The 14,989-nt window shown below is 38.6% G+C and overlaps 1 long non-coding RNA gene across 3 annotated transcripts in view; it reads right to left on the bottom strand.

Annotated features, from left to right (window-relative positions):
- Nucleotides 1–14,989, bottom strand: part of LOC128100601 (uncharacterized) — a 91,542-nt gene that overhangs the window by 60,080 nt on the left and 16,473 nt on the right. For all 3 annotated transcript variants that reach the window (XR_008214977.1, XR_008215029.1, XR_008214911.1), the window contains exon 6: nucleotides 8,501–8,674. This is a non-coding gene — a long non-coding RNA (uncharacterized LOC128100601). The remainder of the gene's footprint in view (nucleotides 1–8,500; nucleotides 8,675–14,989) is intronic.

Raw genomic sequence — 14,989 nt, 5'->3', positions numbered from 1 at the left:
AATTATCAAATTTATAAGCTGTGTTTTGGGCATCTAGTCTAAATTTTCTATCTAGCTGTATTCACAAGTCTTCCATAATTGTGACAAAATACCTTTTGACTCCTGTTTCCAGAGTTTCCATCCACGGTCACTGGTTCTTGTTGCTTTGGTCCTATGACAATGTAGTACATCATGGCAGGAGGGTTTGGTGGAGGAAGACTATTTACCAAATGGTTGTTGGGAAACAGAGAGAGGAAGGAGATAGTGAGGGAGGGACTGTAATATCTCCTTCAAGGACATACTCCTCAATGGCTTAGCTTCTTCCCAGTAGACATCACCTTTTAAGTGTTGCACCATTTCTCAATAGCAACACAGGCTGGCATCAAAGATTTTAACACACTGGCTTTTGGAAGATACTTATCTTACCATAGCAATGTTCCTAATTTCCAAGGTAGCTTCCTAGGTTCTTCTCTTTTCTCAAAGTTTACTGTTTTCTGCTTTACAATAAAGTCCATGGTACCTTTGAGTCAATTTTCATATAAAGTGCTCATAGGGTCCAGGTTTGCTATTTTGTTTTGTTTTCTTTGCTAATGGAATGTCCTATGGTGTCACCATAATTCTGTGAAAAGTCTATCCTTCCATTGACGGCTTTTGCATTTTTTTTTTTTTTTTTGGTTTTTCGAGACAGGGTTTCTCTGTGTAGCTTTGCGCCTTTTCTGGAACTCACTTGGTAGCCCAGGCTGGCCTCGAACTCACAGAGATCCGCCTGGCTCTGCCTCCCGAGTGCTGGGATTAAAGGCGTGCGCCACCACCGCCCGGCGGCTTTTGCATTTTTGACAAAAGTCTATTAGTCACGTTTGTATGGGCAATTTTTGAGTTCTCTAGTCTTTTCCATTCATCTGTGTCTCTCTTTTCTCTGGTACCACACTGTTTTGATTATTGTAGTATTAAGCCTTGTGTACAGAAATTCTTTCTTTTTATTTATTTATGTATTTATTTATTGTGCATTGTTGTTTTGCCTGTGTAAGGGTGTTGGGTTCCCTGGAACTGTAGTTACAGACAGTTGTGAACTGCCATGTAGGTGCTGGGAATTGATCCCAGGTCCTCTGGAAGAACAGTTAGTGCTCTTAACCGCTAGGCCATCTCTCCAGCCCCCAGAAATTCTTTCTGTCTTTAGAGATTGTTTTAGCAATTCTAGAAATTGTAACTTTCTGTATAATTTATAATTTGGGGTAGGGGAGGGTTTGCTTTTCTGGACTATATACTCACTATGTAGTCCAAGCTGACCTTGAGCTCACAGTAAGCCTCCTGCTTCAGCTTTATAGCTTCTGGGATTACAGACATTCAACATCATGTCAAGCTCTGTATATATTTTAGAATGAAATTATATATACAAAAATTGTCACTGACATTTTGTTAAGAATATCAGTAGGTAGGATAAGGGGACTAGAGATATTGGCTCAGCAGTTAATAGCACTTGCTACACTTGCAAGAGGACCTGGGTCCATTTCTCAGCACCCACATGATAGCTTACAACTGTCAGAACAGGATCAAAAGAATGACCCACAGTGAACAATGCCTTGGGGAACTGTGAGAGAGGCTCCAGGAAAAAAGGCAGAGGGCCTTTTACCTCAAGTGCATTTTGCTTCCTGGCTGTTCTTGAATGTGATTTCTTGCTTTCTGTGACAAACATTTGCATTCAATTTATAGGACATGTTCATTTTTGTTGGATGTGAGAACATAGCTATAGAACTCAATCTGGTGAAGGATATGCAGAGTGCTGTCCTCTGTGTACCTGAATCTGGACATGGCCTTCTGACTTGCTTTCCTGCTTTCCTAGATATAATCCATAGTAGGTGCCAGGCAATTGTGGTTAAATTGGTCTGTCCTGAGAAAGTTCTGGGAAAGGACTCTGTTAATATTTAGTATGTGCTTAGTGGCTTTTTCTTTTGGGCCACCAACCAGCTCCCAAATCATGACACAGAGACTTAATATTAGTTTTGAATGCTCAGCCTACCTTAGCTCTTTTCTGACTAGGTCTTTTAACTTAAATTAACCTGTTTCTCTTTATCTACCTTTTGCCTCGGGGCTTATTACCTTTCTTCTATATATCTTACTTTCACTGCTTCTCTATGTCTAGTTGGCTGGCGTCTGCCTAGCTTCTTGCCCTGGGCATTTCCCTTGTTCTCTCCTCCTTCTTCTCTCATTATTCCCCTTTTCTTTCCTTTTTGAGCCTAGATTTCTCCTCCTATTTATTTTCTTTCCCTAACAGCCCTGCCGATCCTTTCTCTGCCTAACTATTTGCTGTTCAGCTCTTTATTAGACCACTCAGGTGCCTTAGGCAGGTAAGGTGAAACAGATACAACATATCATTACACAATTAAACACACATCCTTACATCATTAAACAAATGCAGCATAAACAAAAATAACACACTTTCACAGTTAAAGTAATATTCTGCAGCATAAACAAATGTAACACATCTTTGCCTAGTTAAAATAGTATTCCACAATAATGGTGTGATTATGTTATAGTCTCAAAAAATAATTAAAATAATAACATTTTATTTTCCAAAAAGAAAGAATACCAAGACCAGGCATTGTGGTGCACACCTTTAATCTCAATACTCAGGGGGCAAAGACAGGTGGATCTCTGTGAATTCAAGGCCAGCCTAATCTACAAACTGAGTTTCAGGTCAGCCATAGCTACACAGTGAGACACTGTCTCAAAAAAAAAGAAAGGAAGGAAGGAAGAAAGGAAGGAAGGAAAAAAAGAAAGAAAGAAAGAAAGAAAGAAAGAAAGAAAGAAAGAAAGAAAGAAAGAAAGAAAGAAAGAAAACCAAAGGAATCAGCACTAGTGAAGGAAAGGCAGGAAGATCGTGAAGGCCAGCCTGGGTTACATTATGTGACCCTGTCCCTCAACTCCATTATGTCATTGTATTCAACAGCTTAGTAATACTCTGTGGTGTAAATGTACCACATTTTGTTTATTCTTCTCTTGAGGGACATTTAGGTTGTTTCAAGTTTCTGATTATTATGAATAGAGCAGCAATGAACATGTTTGAGCTGGTGTCCTTGTGGTAGGATGGAGCATCCTTTGGGTATATGCCCAATAGTGTTATAGTAAGATCTTAAGGTAAATGGATTCCCAACATTCTGAGGAAACACTATATTGATTTCCATAGGGGCTGTACAAGTTTGCACTGACCCCAGCAATGGATGAATGTTCCCCTTGCTCCACATCCTTCAGAAAATGAGCAGTCACTTGTTTTATTGATATTAGCCATTCTGACAGGTGTAAGATGCAGTGTCAAAGTAGTTTTGACTAGCATTTCCCTGATGGCTAAGGATGTTGAACATTTCTTTAAGTGTTTTACACAGAGATCCACCTGCCTCTGCCTCCTGACTGCTGCTGGATTTAAAGGTGTGCACCACCTTTCTATTATTTTTTTAAGATTTTTCTTCCTTCCTTCCTTCCTTCCTTCCTTCCTTCCTTCCTCCCTCCCTCCCTCCCTCCCCTCCCTCCCTCCCTCCCTCCCTCCCTCCCTCCCTCTCTCTCTCTCTCTCTCTCTCTCTCTTTCTTTCTTTCTTTCTTTCTTTCTTTCTTTCTTTCTTTCTTTCTTTCTTTCTTTCTGTGTGAGTGTTTATATGAACCGTGTTTGGGACTGATAGTTGCAGAGCTCAGTGGTGTCACATTCCCTGGACCTGGAATTAGAGGTAGTTGTGAGATGCCTGATGTGGGTGCTGAGAACTGAAGCCAGGACCTCTGGAAGAACAGTAAGTTCTCTGAGCCATGATCCATCCCTGTATCCCTTCTACTATTTCTTTCATTCTTTCTTTTTTTACTTTTTTTGAGGCAGAGTCTATACGACTGGTCTGTAATTTGCTGTGTAGACCAGGTTGACTCAAACTCATAGACAGTTTTCTGCCTCTACCTCTTTTTTTGCTGGGATTAAAGGCATGTGCCACCACTCCTGGCTTACTATTTTTTTAAGTCATGGTTTTTTTTATGTTGCTCGGACTAGTCTCAAACTTCTGGTCCAAGTAACTGCAGCTACACACTTATCCCTATGTACTCTACTATATTGCTTCTTTTAATTAAAAAAGTATTTTATGTGTATGGTTATTTTGTCTACATGTATGTCCATGCACTAGATGTGTGAAGTGCCTGCAAAGGCCAGAAGAGGGCATCAGATCCTCTGGAAGTAGAGCTATGGGTGGTAGTGAGCCACCATGTGGGTGCTGGGAATCGAACCTGGGTCCTCCAGAAGAGCAGCCATTGCTCTTAACTGCTGAGCCTCCTCTCTAGGCTCTGTATTGCTATTTTAAATGGCATGGTTGTTACCAACCCTTCTTTTGAGACAAAGTCTCATGGAGCACAAGTTGGCCTCAAACTTGTTATGTATAGCTAAGGATAACCTTGAATTCCTCATTCTCTTGCTTCCACTTCCCAAGTGATGGAGTTACAGATATGAGCTATCATTCCCAGCTTGTGTTACCAATATAAAATAAAGGCAATGTCATCTTTTTCTGTTTTATCAATTTGGAACTTTGGATGCCCAAGTAGCATGCATTAAGATGTCATGTTGTTGTGCCTTTTCTCTATTCAAATAATGTCCTGAGACAGGCCTATTCTGGGTAATGATTAGATTAATTACTTGTTCTATAGTCTTTTGGGGGTTACCCTCCCCACTTACAGAACAGAATCATTCTAAGAGTTTTGAACATTTTCTTCCATTAAAAGTTGTTACTAGCCGGGTGGTGGTGGCGCACGCCTTTAATCCCAGCACTCGGGAGGCAGAGGCAGGCGGATCTCTGTGAGTTCGAGGCCAGCCTGGTCTCCAAAGCGAGTTCCAGGAAAGGCGCAAAGCTACACAGAGAAACCCTGTCTCGAAAAAAACCAAAAAAAAAAAAAAATAATAATAATAAATAAAAGTTGTTACTAAGGATTGAAGACACATAGCTTAGTGATAGAGGGATTTGTCTAGAATTTCTGAGAGCCAAGGTTTCATTCCTCAGTATTCATACATGAAAACACCTTTCTACTATTTCATCCCTGTGTTCTTTCCCTGAGAAATGCAAATAACTTCCAAATTGTTTCTAGGCTGCTAGAGTAGTTGAAGCTAGAGCAGTTGCTTGAGGAAAAAAAAAAACAGGAAAATGTGGTATGTATCTTATTAGTACTCGGACCAAAATAAAATTCCACCAGGATAAAAGCTTTAAATGCAAAACAAAATCCAAAATCTGAAGAAAAATGCAACTTAGATGTATGAAATTAAATTAAAAACAAGGGCAGAGCTGTGTATTGCTGTGAGATAACCCCTCTGTATGCTGTGAATATGTTTTATTACCACTGGTTAATAAAGAAGCTGCTTTGGCCTATTGCAAGGCATGATAGCGCCAGGCGGGAAATCCAAGCAGAAATACAGGGAGAAGGGTGGAATCACGGGCAGATGCCAGCCAGCTGCCAGAGGAACACGATGTATTAGAACACAGGCAAATCCACAAGACACATGGTAAAATATAGATTAATAGAAATGGGTTAATTTAAGTTGTAAGAGCTAGTTAGTAATAAGCCTAAGCAATAGGTCAAACAGTTTGTAGTTAATGTTAAGCCTCTGAGTGATTATTTTAAAAGTGGCTGTGGGATCAGGTGGAACAAAAAAGCCTTTGGTTACAATGTATGGTGGTATAAATCTGTTCAATTTATGTATGAAGTGTTTTTCAATGTAGTTCACCAAGCATTTATACATCTGTATCTTTTCAATGTTTTTCTAAGCACTTTTATATCTCTGTACTTTTAAAGTATATTTTTAAAAATGAGAATACGAATCTTAGAGGAATAAAAGCAGGGGGATCCTGAGTTTGAGGCTAGCCTAGGCTACATAGTGAGACACCCCCCATCTCCAAAAAAGAATAAAAGAAAGGAAAGAATTTTTCATAATTGACAAATTAGCAGTCATGAAAGAAACAATTGAGTCCCTTAAAATTTAATTATTTGCTGTCTTAGGGTTTCTATTGCTGCAAAAAAGTACCATGACCAAAAAGTAAGTTGGGGAGGAAAGTGTTTACTTGGCTTACACTTCTACATTGCTGTTCATCACGGAAAGAAGTCAGGACAGGAACTCAAACAGGGCAGGATCCTGGAGGTAGGAGCTGATGCAGAGGCCATGAAGGAGTGCTGCTAACTGGCTTGCTTCCCATGGTTTGCTCAGCTTGCTTTCTTATAGAACCCAGGACCACTAGTCCAAAGATGGTACCACTCACCATGGGCTGAGCCCTCCCCCACTTATCACTAAATGAGAAAATGCTCATGGAGGCATTTCCTCAAGTGAGGCTCCTTCCTCTCTGATGACTCTAGCTTGTGTCAAGTTGACACACAAAACCAGCCAGTACATTTGCTGTGCTTCTGAAGTTTTTGTTGTTTTTCTATTAAGATGGTTCTTTTTGTTTTTCAGTGCTTCAGGCCAACCTCAGAGTCATAAATATGAAGCAATTGTTCTGACAATGGGCTGTAGGTTCAGGCTCTAAGGTAATTTTTTAAATGAAAATGAGATCAGTGAGTACTTACTGTTCTGCACGTTATTTTTGTTCACTTGGAAATAACACGACAGCATCTTTCCAAGTTAGTGCATTCCTTTTAATAAATGTGTTTAATGAGTGTGTGGAAGTCAATGCTGTGATGTCCTTAATTACTACTCTTTTTAACTAATAATATATGTGAGGAGTGAAGAATCAGCCTTACACTGACACTGATAATGTCTAAATATCTGTATCAAAGGGTTTCAGACTCATAATCCAATTATTTTTATGGCATCCTCTCTGCTCAAAATATGGCTGAAGACAAGGGGTTCTGAGAAGATAACTGTCAGAACATGTTGTACACTACCAAGATAGATCTGAAGTCTGATATTTAAAAAACAAAAGAAAGCAAAATTACAAGTGTTTGGAGTAGGAGACAGCTCAGTGGGTAAAGGTATCTGATGCCAAGCCTGATCATCTGGTGGGAAGGAACAGCTGACTCCTTAGGCTTGCCCTCTGACCTCCACATATGTCCCATGGTATGCACATGCACATATACATATGCACAATAAATAAATGAATACATTTATTAAAAATCAAAATACAAATGTTCATTAATATTCTGAAGATAATAAAGTTAAGTGTGTTAAAAATCACCGTTTTGGGTTGGGGATTTAGCTCAGTGGTAGAGTGCTTGCCTAGCAAGCGCAAAGCCCTGGGTTCAGTCCTCAGCTCCAAATTAAAAAAAAAAATAATCACCGTTTTACTTTTTGGAATGATGTTTTTTTTAAATCACCATTTTAGTCATTCATTTTAAAAGACAAACTTTCATTCAATACACCCCATGTGTTACAAAGAGAGGGAGTGACCTTTCTAATATGATTACTCAAATAAATCTAAGCTGTTTTCAATTGGCCTACAAATTCAGATAAATACTTGGTTCTTTTTCTTTGGCTCTCAGGATATTGCCCTTCACTATGGCTTATTTCTTTCCAGAAAATTCCCTAGATGGGATTTTGTGCATAGCCCAGCAGAGGGCCCCCATTTCCATTTTCTGAGTGACATCTAGCATACACAAAAGCCACTGCAGACAACAATCAGCAAATCAGCAGGGAGGACTGCTGTCCTCCCACATTCCACCCACAGGGCTGGGGCTAATGGTTTCCAGTTCCAGCTGCTGAGCTTGGGACAGATGGTGTCTGCACTTCCTTTTAGTCATGGAGGCGGAGATGATGTGGTTTCTAAGAATAACTAGCAGCTCGGGAAGAGAAGTCCTATTATGTCAAAAGCATGCAAGTAATTTTTGTTGTAACTTTTATTCCTCTAAGATTCCTATTCTCATTTTAAAATATACTTAAAAGAGAGATATATTGAAATGCTTAGAAAAACATTAAAAAGATACAATGTATAAATGCTTGGTGAACGTACATTGAGAAACACTTCATAAGTAAATTGAACAGATTACAACTGAGTTTATTACAGTTTGTTTTTATTTTTGTTTTGTTTTGTCTTGTTTTGAGATAAGGTCTCATTATGTATATCCCAGGCTGGCTTAGAACTCATGACCCTCCTGCCTCAGCTTCCCAAGTGCTGGGATAACAAGCATGTACCACCAAGCCAGCTTAAGCCTTTCCTCTCCTTAAGTTGATAGGCTCAGAAATGTGTGTGCATGTTTTACAGTAATACAAAGCTGACTAACACATAGATGGAGCAGGAGGGACCCAGCCAGGTCTGTCCAGATCTTTCTTGGTCTCTCTCTCTATATATATAGTATTCCTTCCTTCCTTCCAGGTGTAGGATATCACTGGAATGAGGGCCAGCTCCCACATAGAAAGACACAAGAAGGTTAGAGTATTATTTCCAGGTTTTATGCCTTGCATTGAAGGAAAAGAATTACTAGTTTTTACGACTTGCCCTAGGAAAGTAGAGCAAGAGAAGGGGCAGGGAAGAAGGCCAGAAAGGTCTTACTTCAACTGAAAGTACAGAATACATCAACTCACCATATTTTGTGGCAGTGTGTTCGGAGCCTGAATCACTAAGGAATTTCTTCTTCAACAACACCCAGCAGCACAAACATTAAATAATGAAGAGGTGACTCTAGTAGTGGCATGAACTTGTGATCTCTAAACTGACAGGTGGAGCCAGGAAGATTGTGAGTTCAAAGCTAGTCAGGGCTGCACAGAGAGAGGGATTTTGTGTTAGCTTGGGTCAAAAAATGGGGTGATTTACTTTACTATATTAAGAGATATTCTTCGTTAAATTATACTGCAATTAGAATTAAGAGACAAACCACAAAATTAAAGAATATAAAAATGAAATAAAAATCCTCTTATTCACAATGTAAAATTGCAGACCAGTATAAAAACAAGAGACTCAACATGAAAGGGGTAGCATAGGCAACCCATAACTGAAGACATTTCAAAAATGGCATATTGTTGTCATTTGGATGAAAGTTTGTGTGTATCTCCCTAGGCTTCAAGTATTAAATTTTAATTTTCATCATGAGAGTAGAAATTTAATCTAACTGCATTATTTATCATGAAGACTTTATTTTGGAAAATGGATTCTTATTCTCATACAATACATCCTGTTTGATAATATAAGACAAAAACCATCACATCAAGGCTGTACCAGGCAACCCAACAGAAGGAAAAGTGTCCAAAGTGCAGGCACAAGAATAAGAGATCCACTCATTCACCACATTCAGGAGCCCCATAAAAATACTCCACTGAAAGCTATAATATATATGTGAAGGACCTGGTGCAGACCTGTGTAGGCCCTGTGCTTGCTGCTTCAGTCTCTTTGAGTTCATATGAGCCTTGCTCAGTTGATTTCGAGGGCCTTGTTCTGATATCCTCCACCCCTCTGGGTCTTACACTTCTACCTCCTCTTCAGAGGAGTTCCCTGAGCTTGGAGGGGAGGGATTTGATGGAGACATCCCCTTTACAGCTGTGTGTTCCAAGGACTCTTTCTGCATAATGTCTGGCTGTGGGTCTCTGCATCTGTTCCTATCTGCTCCATGAGGAAGCTTCTCTGATGATGACTGAATAATGCACTGATCTGTGAGTACAGCATAATATCATTAGAAATCATTTTATTGATACAATTTTTTGAGCAATATTAGTTGATTTTACTATAGGTCTCTGGGCTATCTAGTCTCTAGTTCTTGGTCACCCAAGCTGTGTTGTATATGGGTTCCATCTTGTGGAGTGGGCCTTAAGTCTAATGAGATATTGGTTGGCTACTCCCACAAGTTCTGTGTCATCATTGCCCTAGCATATCATGCAGGCAGGACAGATCATAGGTCATAGGTTTTAGTGGCTGGATTGGTGTTTACATTTTTTGGTAACCTGCAGAGTACCTTCCTGCACCAAAGAGACTAAAATGTAGGGGTGAAGGCTTCATGTAGGCACTTTATATGTTCAATGAGTTTGCAGAGAACAACTGTCTTGGCAACAGCCTGGGTTGTTTGGGGATTTCCCTTGACCAACAACTCAATTGAATGCAACACAGACCCAGTCAGTACTGGAAGCCTCCTTTGGTGACAAGAGATGGCCGGCTAGGACTCTGTCTCCCCCATTATTAGACTTCATTAGAATTACATTCATATATGTTAGGAAGTTTCCGCTGCACTGTTTCTATAACATCCCCCAAATGTTCCTCAATTCCAGCTGTCTCTCCCCAAAATCTCATACTCAAACTCATCTTCCCTCCCCCTCCCAACCTGATCTTCCCATTCCCATATCCCTTCTGTCCCCAGTTCACCCATAAAATCTGTTCTATTTCTCCCTCCCAGGGAGATCAGATCCATCTGTCACCCCTAGTCTCTTCCCCTATACCTAACGTCTCTGGGTCTATAGATTGTAGGTTGGTTATTATTTATTTAATGGCTAATATCCAGACATAAGTGATTATATACCATTTTATTTTTCTGGGTCTGGGTTACCTCATTCAGGATGATTTTTTTCTAGTTCCATTTGCCTGCAAATTTTAAGATGTCATTTTTTTAAACAGCTGAGTAATACTCCATTGTGTAAATGTACTACATTTTCTTTATCCATTCTTCTTTTGAGGGACATCTAGGCTGTTTCCAGTTTCTGGCTATTATGAATAGAGCAGCAATGAATATGGCTGAGCTAGTGTTTCTGTGTTAGGATGAAGCATCGTTTGGATATATACCCAAGAGTAGTACTGCTAGATCTTGAAGTAGATTGATTTCACAACTTTTTGAAGAACCACTATATTGATTTCCATGGTGGCTGTACAAGTTTGCACTCCCACCAGCAATTGATGAGTGTTCCCCTTACTCCACATCCTCAAGAACATGAGCTTGTTACTTGTTTTATTGATCTTAACAATTCTGACATATGTAAAATGGAATGTCAAAGTAGTTTTGATTTGTATTTCCCTGATGGCTAAGGATGTTGAACATTTCTTTGAGTGTTTTTCAGCCATTTGAGTTTCCTCTATTGATAATTCTCTATTTAGATCTGTACCCCATTTCTTAGTTGGATTATTAGGTTTTTGATATCTAGTATCTCGAGTTCTTTATATATTTTGGATATTAGTCCTCTATTGGATGGTAAGTTGGTAAAAATTTTTCCCATTCTGTAGTCTGCTGCTTTGTCTGAATGATGCTGTCCTTTAACTTACAGAAGCTTTTCAGTTTCATGAGGTCCCATTTATTAATGGTTGATATTAGAACCTGTGCTATCGATGTTCTGTTCAGGAAGACTTCTGTTATGCCAGTGAGTTCAAAGCTATTTCCCACTTTCTCTTCTATCAGGTTCAGTGTATCATGTTTTATGTTGAGGTTTTCAATCCATTTGGACTTGAATTTTGTGCAGGGTGATAAGTATGGATTTATTTGCATTATTCTACATGAAGATATCCAATTTGACCAGCACCATTTTTGAAGATGCTGTTTTCTTTTTTCCAGTGTATATTTCTGGCTTTTTTATTTAAAAAAATCAGGTGTCCATAGGTGTGTGGTTTTATGTCTGAGTCTTCAATTCCAATGATCAACATGTCTATTTTTATGCCAAAAACCATGCACTTTTAATTACTATAGCTCTGTAATACATATTGAAATTGGGAATGGTGATACCTCCAGCAGTTATTTTATTATTCAGAATTGTTTTAGATATCCTGGGTTTTTTGTTTTTCCATATGAAGTTGATAATTGTCCTTTCAAGATCTGTGAAGAATTCTGTTGGAATTTTGATGGGGATTGCATTGAATCTGTACATTTCCTTTAGTATGATGGTCATTTTTACTATATTAATCTTACTGATCCATGGGCATGGGAGATCTTTCCATCTTCTGATATCTTCAGTTTCTTTATTCAAAGACTTTATTCAAACTTTTTATCATACAAGTCTTTTACTTGCTTAATTAGTTACTGTAGCCAGAGGGTTTCTCGGGTCCTGCCCGGGCCCTGTGGTCAGGACAAATCTCTCCCACCCGTGTACTGCAGTTGCTTGGTCCCAAATAAACACACAGAGGCTTATATTATTTTCAAACTATATGGCCTAATGGCTCAGGTTCTTGCTAGCTAGCTCTTATATCTTAAATTAACCCATTTCTATTAATCTATAAGTTGCCACGTGGCCATGGCTTACTGGTATTTTCACATCTTGCTTCTCCTGCTGGCTGCTCACAGCGTCTCCTTCCTCTCCTTTCTCCTCCTACTATCTCTCTTGGATTTCCCTCCTGGCTCCATCCTGCCCTGCCATAGGCCAATGTAGTTTTATTTATCAACCAATCAGAAAAACACATATTCACAACATACAGAAAGATATCTCACAGCAAGTTACCACAAGATATTTCATATTATTTGAGGCTATTGTGAAAGGTGTTGTTTCCCTGATTTCTTTCTCAGTCTATTTGTCATCTGCATATATAGGAGGGCTACTGTTTTTTTGTAAGTTAATTTTGTACTCAAGTACTTTGCTGAAAAATTTTATCAGTTATAGGAGCTCCCCGATGGCATTTTTAGGGTCATTTATGTATACTATCATATCATCTGCAAGTAAAGATAATTTGACTACTTCCTTTCCAATCTGTACTTCACCTTGATTGCCTTCAGTTGTCTTATTGTTCTAGCTAAGATTTTCAGTGCTATCTTGAATAGTTCTGGAGAATAGACAACCTTGTGTTGTTCCTGATGTTAGTGGAATTGCTTTTTTAGTTTCTCTTCTCATTTAAGTTGATGTTGGCTATAGGCTTGCTGTAAACTGCCTTTATTATATTGAGGTATGTCCCCTGTATCCCTAATCTCTCCACAATTTTTATTACAAAGGGGAGGATGGATTTCGTCAAAGGCTTTTTCTTCATCTAGTGAGATGAACATGTGGTTTTTGTTTTTCAGTTTGTTTATAGGGTGGATTGTTTATCAATATGTTGATATGTAAATCAATAAACAATCCACCATATAAACAATCCCTGCATCTCTAGAATGAAGCCTACTTGATTGTGGTGGATGATCTTTTTTATGTCTTCTTGGATTCTGTTTGCAAGTATTTTATTGAGAATTTTTGCATTTATTTTTATAAGAGAAATTGGTCTGTAATTCTCTTTCTTTGTTGGGTCTTTATGTAGTTTGGGTGACTGTGGCTCATAAAATGAATTGGACAATGTTCCTTATGTTTCTATTATGTGGAATAATTTGAGGAGTATTGGCATTAACTCTTCTTTGAAAGTCTGGTAGAATTTTGGGCTAAAACCATCTGGTCCTGGGCAGTTTCTGGTTGAGAGACTTTGAATGACTGCTTCTATTTCACTAGGGGTAACAGGTCTGTTTAAATTGCTTATCTAGATTTAACTTTGGTAAGTGATACCTATTAAGAAAATTATCCATTTCTTTTAGATTTTCCAATTGGGCAGAGTACAAGTTTTTTTTAAAGATTCATTTATTTTTATGTGCATTGGTGTTTTGCCTGCATGTATATCTGTGTGAGGGTGTCAAGTCCCCTGGAACTGGAGTTACAGACAGTTGTGAGCTTCCACGTGGGTTCTGGGAATTGAACCTGGGTCCTCTGGAAGAGCAGCCAGTGCTCTCAACCCCTGAGCTATCTCTCTAGCCCCAGGAGTATAGGTTTTAAAAGTATGCCCTTGTGGTTCTCTGAATTTCCTTGGTGTCTGTGGTTATGCCCCTCTTTTTGTTTCTGATTTTTGTCAATTTGTATATTCCCTCCCTCTATTTTATTAGTTTGCATAAGGCTTTGCCAATATTACTGATTTTCTCAAAGAACCAACTCTTTACTTCATTGATTTTTTTGTATTGTTCTCTTTGTTTCTATTTTATTGATTTCAGCCCTGAGTATGATTATTTCTTGCTGGGTCTCCTTCACTTGGGTATGATTACTTTTTCGTTGCTCTTGTTCTAGAGTTTCAGGTGTACTGTTAAGTTGCTAATATGCGATTTCTTCAGCTATTTCATGGAGGCACTTGGTACTATGAACTTTCCTCTTAGCACTGCTTTCATAGTGTCCCAAAGTTTGTGTATGTTGTATATTCATTTTCATTGAATTCTAGGAAGTCTTTAATTTCTTCATTTCTGCCTTGACCCACTTTTCATTTAGGAGAGTTGTTCAATTTATATGAGTTTGTAAGCTTTCTGTTGTTGCTGATATCCAGTTTTAATGCAAGGTGTTATTTCAATTTTCTTGTATCTGTTGAGCTTGCTTTGTGTCCAAGTATGTGGTCAATTTTAGAGAAAGTTCCATGAGGTGCAGAGAAGAAGGTATATTCTTTTCTGTTTGTGTGAAATGTTCTGCAAATATCTATTAGGTCCATTTGGTTTATAATTTCTTTTTTTTTTAAATGTGCATTAGTGTTTTGCCATGGGAAATTTCAGGTCCCCTGAAACTTGAGTTATAGACAGTTGTGAGCTGCCATGTGGGTGCTGGGAATTGAACTCAGGACCTCTGAAAGAGCAGTCAGTGCTCTTAACCACTGAGGCATTTCTCCAGCCTGGTTTATAATTTCTTTTAGCTCCTTATTTAGGTTTTGTATGGACAACATGTCTATTGGTGAGAGTGGGACATTGAAGTCTCTCATTATCAGTTTGTGAGAGGGTCAATATATGATTTAATCTATAGTAGTGTTTCTTTTACAAATGTAAGTGCCCTTGTATTTGAGCATAGATGTTAAGAATTTAAATGGCATCTTGGTGGATTTTTCCTTTAATGACTGTGTAGTGTCCTTCTCTATCTCTTTTGATTAGTTTTGGTTTGAAGATTATTTTGTTAGATATCAAAATTGCTACACCAGCTTACTTCTTAGGTCCATTTGCTTGGTATATCTTTTGCCAACCCTTTATCCTGAGGTAATGTTGAGGTAATGTCTATCCTTGATGTTGATGTATTTTTCTTGGATGCAGAAGAGGATGAACCTTGCTTTCACATCCATTCTGTTAGTCTGTGTCTTTTTATTGGGAATTTGGGGCCATTGATATTGAGAGATATCAAATGAGCAATGACTATTGA

Source organism: Peromyscus californicus, unplaced genomic scaffold (genome assembly GCF_007827085.1).
Source record: "Peromyscus californicus insignis strain IS unplaced genomic scaffold, ASM782708v3 Scaffold_10__1_contigs__length_136768540, whole genome shotgun sequence".
NCBI lineage: Eukaryota > Metazoa > Chordata > Mammalia > Rodentia > Cricetidae > Peromyscus > Peromyscus californicus.
The sequence above is the reverse complement of the archived record's forward strand: the minus strand, read 5'-3'. Positions and strand labels throughout refer to the sequence as shown.